Source organism: Somniosus microcephalus, unplaced genomic scaffold (genome assembly GCF_052327205.1).
Source record: "Somniosus microcephalus isolate GS21.2 unplaced genomic scaffold, FLI_Smic_1.0 scaffold1, whole genome shotgun sequence".
Taxonomy (NCBI): Eukaryota; Metazoa; Chordata; class Chondrichthyes; order Squaliformes; family Somniosidae; genus Somniosus; species Somniosus microcephalus.
In genome coordinates, this window is record NW_028225188.1 from 5,105,397 (window position 1) to 5,112,971 (window position 7,575).

Below are 7,575 nucleotides of genomic sequence, written 5' to 3' on the forward strand. Positions count from 1 at the left end.
TAGCAAACAGCTTTCTTAAGAACGTAAGAAATAGGAGCAGGAGCAGGCCATTTGGCCCTTCGAGCCTGCTCCGCCATTCAATAAGATCATGGCTGATCTTCTACCTCATCTCCACCTTCCCGCCCGATCCCCAAATCCCTTGATTCCCCATGAATCCAAAAATCTATCGATCTCAGCCTTGATTATACTCAATGACTGAGCCTCCACAGCCCTCTGGGGCAGGAGTATTTTCACAGGCCAGTGTCAGGAGCGGTGAGAGCAGAGGTTCAGTGAGTATTTAAACACACTTTCGCAGGCTTTTTTTCACAGGCTTACCAATCTCACAGACCGGCGGCGGCGTTCCAGAGCCACTTCATGATTCAAAACGTGATGCGGGCAGGAGGAAGCAGCTGATTGGGGGAGTACGGCCAGGTGAGTATTCATACTACTCCATAGTTTGACAGTTAAGGTTCATAGTTTATAAAGTTTAGAAGGTCTTAATTTTGTGGTTATAGTTTCTAAGGTCTCTGTTGTGTAGCGGGGAGCGCTAGGAAACAAGGGCCCTTGAGTATATCATTTAATTGTATAATTGGTGGTATTGATTTAATTTAAATTAATTAAAGGGTAAGTCATGGCAGGAGAGCTTGGCCCCATGGTATGCTCCTCCTGCACTATGTGGGAAATCAGGGACACTTCCGGTGTCCCTGATGACCATGTGTGTGGGAAGTGTATCCAGCTGCAGCTACTGGCAGACCGCACTGCGGCGCTGGAGCTGTGAATGGATACATACTGGAGCATTTGCGATGCTGAGGATGTCGTGGCTATCACGTTTAATCAGTTGCTCACAGCACAGGTAAGGGCTGCACAGGCAGGAAGGGAATGCTCGTCAGGGACACAGGAAGTGTCCCTGATTTCCCACATAGTGCAGGAGGAGCATACCATGGGGCCGAGCTCTCCTGCCATGACTTACCTTTAATTAAATTAAATTAAATCAGTACCACCAATTATACAATTAAATGATATACTACGATGATTTGAGGAGCGAGTTGGGTAGGATTGATTGGGGAATGTCACTCAAAGGGTTGACGGTGGATAGGCAATGGCAAACATTCAAAGACCGAATGGATGAACTACAGAATTTGTTCATCCCAGTTTGGCATAAAAATAAAACAAAAAATGTGACTCAACCGTGGCTAACAAGGGAAATTAGGGATAGCATAAGATCCAAGGAGAGGACATATAAATTGGCCAGAAAAAGCAATAATCCTGAGGATTGGGGGCAGTTTAGGATTCAACAAAGGAGGACAAAGGGATTAATTAAGAAGGGGAAAATAGAATATGAGAGTAAGCTTGCAGGGAACATAAAAACTGACTGTAAAAGCTTTTATAGATATGTGAAGAGAAAAAGATTGGTGACGTCAAGCGTAGGTCCCTTGCAGTCAGAATCAGGGGAATTTATAATGGGGAACAAAGAAATGGCTGACCAACTAAATACATATTTTGTTTCAGTCTTCACAAAGGAGGACACAAATAACCTCCCAGAGATGCCGGGGAACATAGGGTCTGATGAAAGGGTGGAACAGAAAGAAATCAATATTTGTAGGAAATGGTGTTAGGAAAATTGATGGGACTGAAGGCCGATAAATCACCAGGGCCTGATAATCTACATCCTAGGGTACTTAAGGAAGTGGCCCTAGAAATAGTAGATGCATTGCTGGTAATCTTCCAGAACTCGATAGACTCTGGAACAGTACCCATGAATTGGAGGGTAGCTAATGTTTCCACACTATTCAAAAAAGGAGGTGGAGAAAAAGCGGGGAATTATAGACCGGTATGCCTGACATTGGTAGTGGGGAAAATGCTCGTGTCCATTATAAAAGATGTAATAGCAGAGCACTTGGAAAGCAGTGACAGGATCGGACAAAGTCAACATGGATTTACCAAAGGTAAATCGTGCTTGACTAGTCTACTGGAATTTTTTGAGGATGTAACTGGTAAAATAGATAAGGGAGAACCGGTAGATGTGGTGTATTTGGACTTTCAAAAGGCTTTCGATAAGGTCCCGCATAAGAGATTAGCGTGCAAAATTAAGGCACATGGGATTGGGGGCAAGGTATGAACTTGGATAGAGAACTGGTTGGCGGATAGAAAGCAAAGAGTTGGAATAAACGGGTCATTTTCCGAGTGGCAGGCAGTGACTAGTGGGGTACCGCAAGGATCGGTCCTGGGACCCCAGCTGTTCACAATATATATTAATGATCTGGACGAGGGAATTGGATGTAATATCTCCAAATTTGCAGATGACACAAAGCTGGGTGGGAGGGTAAGTTGTGAGGAGGATGTCGTGAAACTCCAGTACGATTTGGACATGTTGGGTGATTGGGCAGAAACATGGCAAATGCACTATAATGTGGATAAATGTGAGGTTATCCACTTTGGTGGCAAAAACAGGAAGGCAGACTATTATTTGAATGGCAATAGATTGGGTAAGCATGCAGGTGCAGCAGGCGGTTAAGAAGGGAAATGGTATGTTGCTCTTCGTAGCAAGAGGGTTCGAGTACAAGAACAAGGATGTCTTGCTGCAGTTGTACAGGGCCTTGGTGAGACCGCACCTTGAGTATTGTGTGCAGTTTTGGTCGCCTTATCTGAGGAAAGACGTTCTTGCCATGGAAGGTGTGCAGCGAAGATTCACCAGGCTGATACCTGGGATGGCAGGAATGACGTATGAGGGGAGATTGTGTCGATTGGGCTTATACTCACTGGAGTTTAGAAGATTGAGAGGGGATCTCATCGAAACCTATAAAATTCTGTCAGGTCTGGACAGACTAGATGCAGGAAGGATGTTTCCAATGGCCAGGGAGTCCAGAACCAGGGGTCCTAGTCTAAGGATAATGGGTAGGCCATTTAGGACTGAAATGAGGAGGAATTTCTTCACCCAGAGAGTGGTGAACCTGTGGAATTCTCTACCACAGAAGGCAGTAGAGGCCAATACATTAAATATGTTCAAGAAGGAGTTGGATATATTTCTTAAGGCTAAAGGGATCAAGGGGTATGGGGAGAAAGCAGGGACAGGGTACTGAAATTGAATGGTCAGCCATGATCGCATTGAATGGCGGAGCAGGCTCGAGGGGCCGAATGGCCGACTCCTGCTCCTATCTTCTATGTTTCCAAGATGGAATTTGGAAATGGGGCCCACGTAACCAGGTGGTGGCACCGGAATGTTGTAGACAACAACTGATGGCGCTATACCATGGTGTAACACATACTGGCAGAAGTAACATGTTGTACCTACTGACACAGTACTGGTGGTGGCCAAAGATGGGTCGGGAAGTAGCGAAATATTGCCACCGCTGTATAATATGCGCAAGAATAATGTAGGACAGAGATGTCGAGTTAGAGTAGCGAACCAACCCAGGCCCCAAGGACCCTGGGAAAACTTACAAATTGACTTTACCGGCCCCTTAGCGCAGGACCAGGGGAGGAAATATTGCCTGGTAATAATTGACCAATTTACCAGGTGGGTGGAAGCCTTTGCCACCCGAGACTGCTCTGCAAAAACAGTTGCACTAATATTGGCTACCGAGGTTATACCCCGTTGGGGAGTGCCTCTGCAAATTGACTCAGACAACAGCACTCATTTCACCAGCAAAATAATGAAAGAAATCTGTAAGCTGCTACATGTGACACAAAAATATCACATACCATATCACCCCCAGAGCTCGGGGATGGTAGAAAGAATGAATAGGACACTGAAAAACACGTTGACAAAAGCCATCCAAGAAACAGGGAAGGGATGGTCGGAATTGTTACCCAGCATACTAATGAGGCTGCGAGCCACCCCAGGACGAACGACCGGACTGACCCCCCATGAATTAATGACAGGACGAGCTATGAGACTACCAGAGGATTTGGCTGGAGGGGTGGGAGAACCAGGACCAGTGCAAGACAGATTAAGGCGACACTTAGTACAACAAAATCAGGAGGTACAAGCGGTAAATAAAGAAGTGAGGAAACAACAACAGATTAAAGATCTAGAAAGGCAGAATGCTGGACTTAAACCAGACGAGCTGCCCAGAATAGGTCAACAAGTAATGACGCAAGTTATTGGAAGAAAGGGAATGGGGCCCGTTGGATGGGGCCATGTACTGTATTAATGACAAGTGATACGTGTGATTGTCTACAAGAATAGTGGTTAGCACTGTTGCCTCACAGCGCCAGGGACCCGGGTTCGAATCCGGCCTCGGGTGACTGTCTGTGTGGAGTTTGCACATTCTCCCCGTGTTTGCGTGGGTTTTCTCCGGGTTCTCCGGTTTCCTCCCACAGTCCAAAGATGTGCGGGGTTAGGTTGATTGGCTATGATAAAAATTGACCCTTAGTGTTAGGGGGATTAAATACGTGGGGTTACAGGGATAGGGTGGGATATGTGTTGGTGTAGGGGTTACGGGGATCGGGTGGGATATGTGTCGGTGCAGGCTCGATGGGCCGAAATGGCCTCTATCTCTACTGTGAGGTTTCTGTGATTTCTGTGATCTGTGAACTGACGGGTATGCGATGGAAGCACCAGACCCAGGTGAAACCATTTAACACTAAAGACCCCCATTCTACCCTCTCCTCTAGGGGAAAGAGCTCGGAAGACGACCAGACCTGTGCTTAAATTACAGATAAACATGGATCCAGTCGACCCTTTATATCAAAGGGTCCGTCTCAGGGAGAAGAAGCTCTCCCGGTTTACCCTTACACCTGAGAACTAATTTTTAATGTGGAAGCAAGTCATCCTCGGTTCCGAGGGACTGCCTAAGAAGAAAGAAGAAGATATAATTGGAGTAAGACCTCTTTACTCCTGTACTCAAATCCTCTTGTAATGAAGGCCAGCATACCATTTGCCTTCTGAACTGCCTTTCACGACCACCGGACGTCCCAAAGTGCTTTACAGCCAATGAAGTACTTTTGAAGTGTAGTCACTGTTGTAATGTGGGAAACGCGGCAGCCAATTTGCGCACAGCAAGCTCCCACAAACAGCAATGTGATAATGACCAGATAATCTGTTTTTTCATCATGTTGATTGAGGGATAAATATTGGGCTCAAAACACCGGGGATAACTTCTTCGAAATAGCACCACGGGATCTTTTACATCCACCTGAGGGGGCAGACGGGGGCCTCGGTTTAACGTCTCATCCGTAGGACGGCACCTCCAACACTGCAGCGCTCCTTCATTCCTGCCCCTCCGACAATGAGTCTCTTCCGCAGCACTGTACCTCCGATGGAACAGCGCTCCGAGCACTGCCCCTCCGACAATGCAGCACTCCCTCAGTACCGATCCTCCGACAGTGCGGTGCTCCCTCAGTACCGACCCTCCGACAGTGCGGCGCTCCCTCAGTGCCGACCCTCCGACAGTGCGGTGCTCCCTCAGTCCTGCCCCTCCGACAGTGCGGCGCTCCCTCAACACCGCACTGGAGTGTCAGCCTCGCTTTATATACTCAAGTCCCTGGAGCGGGATTTGAACCCACAACCTTCTGACTCTGCTATCCACTGAGCCACAGCTGACTCCAGTCTTTTGCAGTTTCATCATAACTTCCTTGCTTTTGCACTCTACCCCTCTCCTAAAGCAGGGGAGTTATGATGAATTGTTAAACAGTTTTTTTTGCAGAGTGACCAAGGCTGTGTGTAGGAAACAATTGTGCATTTGAAAGAAGCTTGTATTGTGAAGCTTGTGCCCCTTTGCCAGGCCCGCTGCCTGCGGCCCCTCTCCCAGATTCCAGCCCCAGCTCTGTGCTGACTGAGCTGCTCTCACCTGGGGACAGCGCGTCACAATCGGCCCCAGCGCACCTGAGCTGGAGAGGAGGCCCCGCCCCCTTGCCGCGCCGCCATTGGTTGGAGGACCAGCCTCGTGTTGCGCCTGCCCGCGCTGTGATTGGTGCAGGGGAAGGCAAGTGGGCGTGTCCGGCCCCCGGGCCCACGTGGGTGAGTCAGAGGCTGGCTGGAGCGCATGCGCATCCCGCCTCGCACCGTTGGGAAGCTTTTCAAATATTTTTTTTTGCGAAACAAATTGAAAACACTCATTAATTTCCCAACCTCCTCCCCTCTAAAGTGCGGTTATTATTATTCTTGTTTTTCCTCATTTGTGTGGGGTGTCTTTTTTTTACCTTGCGGTGGCGTGCGCCGATCCAACCGACCCCTGGTCGTTGCGTGCTGGCGTCAGCGCGTAATCGGAGGGGGGTGTGATTGACGCGAAGCCTCCGCCAATCAGGAGCGCGGAAAACGCTGGGAGGACCGAGCGGGCTGACGGTCGTCCAACCAATGGCGGCGCGGAAGGGAGGGGGGCGGGACCTCGGTGGGCTGCAGGCCGCTTTCCTGCTTTCATTGTCTGCAGGAGCTGTTAAAGGGAAGGGGAGGAGGGGGTGGAAAAAACCCCAGCTTGTGAGTGTTTATTCCTTTGCATTACCTTTATTGCAAGGCTGTTCATCAACTGCATTCATTTAAAAATAAGTGAACCTTTTCTCTTTTCGACTTTTATCCAGAACAAAGAGCCCTGGTGCTGTGAACATTTTGGTGGGCAGACACTTTTAAAGGGACAAAGACCAGGATTCTTCCTCCTCTCTCTCTCTCTCTTTTGAGTATTTGTGGTGGGTGAGAGGGTGGGGGGGTGAGTCAAAGAGGACTGCGGCCCCTTTTCAACAAAAACAATTGCTTGGCCATTTAAAGGGGAATGGGTGCCCCCCAGGTATTTAAAGGGGCAGTGCCTCTCTCTCTATCATGTAAGAGCAGGGAGGTTCTGCTTGGACTGTACAAAACACCAGTTAGGCCACCGGCCAGAGTGCTGCGTGCAGTTCTGCTCGCCCCATTGCAGGAAAGATGTGACTGCTCGAGACGGGAGATTTACGAGGATGTTGCCAGGACTAGAGAATTTCAGCTACAAGGAAAGATTGAATACATAGAAACATAGAAGATAATCTACATCCTAGGGTACTTAAGGAAGTGGCCCTAGAAATAGTAGATGCATTGCTGGTCACCTTCCAAAAGTCGATAGACTCTGGAACAGTACCCATGGATTGGCGGGTAGCTAATGTTACCCCACTGTTCAAAAAAGGTGGTAGAGAGAAAACGGGGAATTATAGACCAGTAAGCCTGACATCGGTAGTGGGGAAAATGCTAGAGTCCATTATAAAAGACGTAATAGCAGAGCACTTGGAAAACAGTGACCGGATCGGACAAAGTCAACATGGATTTACAAAAGGTAAATCGTGCTTGACTAATCTACTGGAATTTTTTGAGGATGTAACTGGTAAAATAGATAAGGGAGAACCAGTGGATGTGGTGTATTTGGAATTTCAAAAGGCTTTCGATAAGGTCCCACATAAGAGATAGAAGATAGGAGCAGGAGTAGGCCATTCGGCCCCTCGAGCCTGCTCCGCCATTCAATGAGATCATGGCTGATCAAGTTAAGTACCCGGTCCCTGCTTTCTCCCCATACCCCTTGATCCCTTTAGCCTTAAGAAATATATCCAACTCCTTCTTGAATATATTTAATGAATTGGCTTCTACTGCCTTCTGTGGTAGAGAATTCCACAGGTTCACCAGTCTCTGGGTGAAGAAAT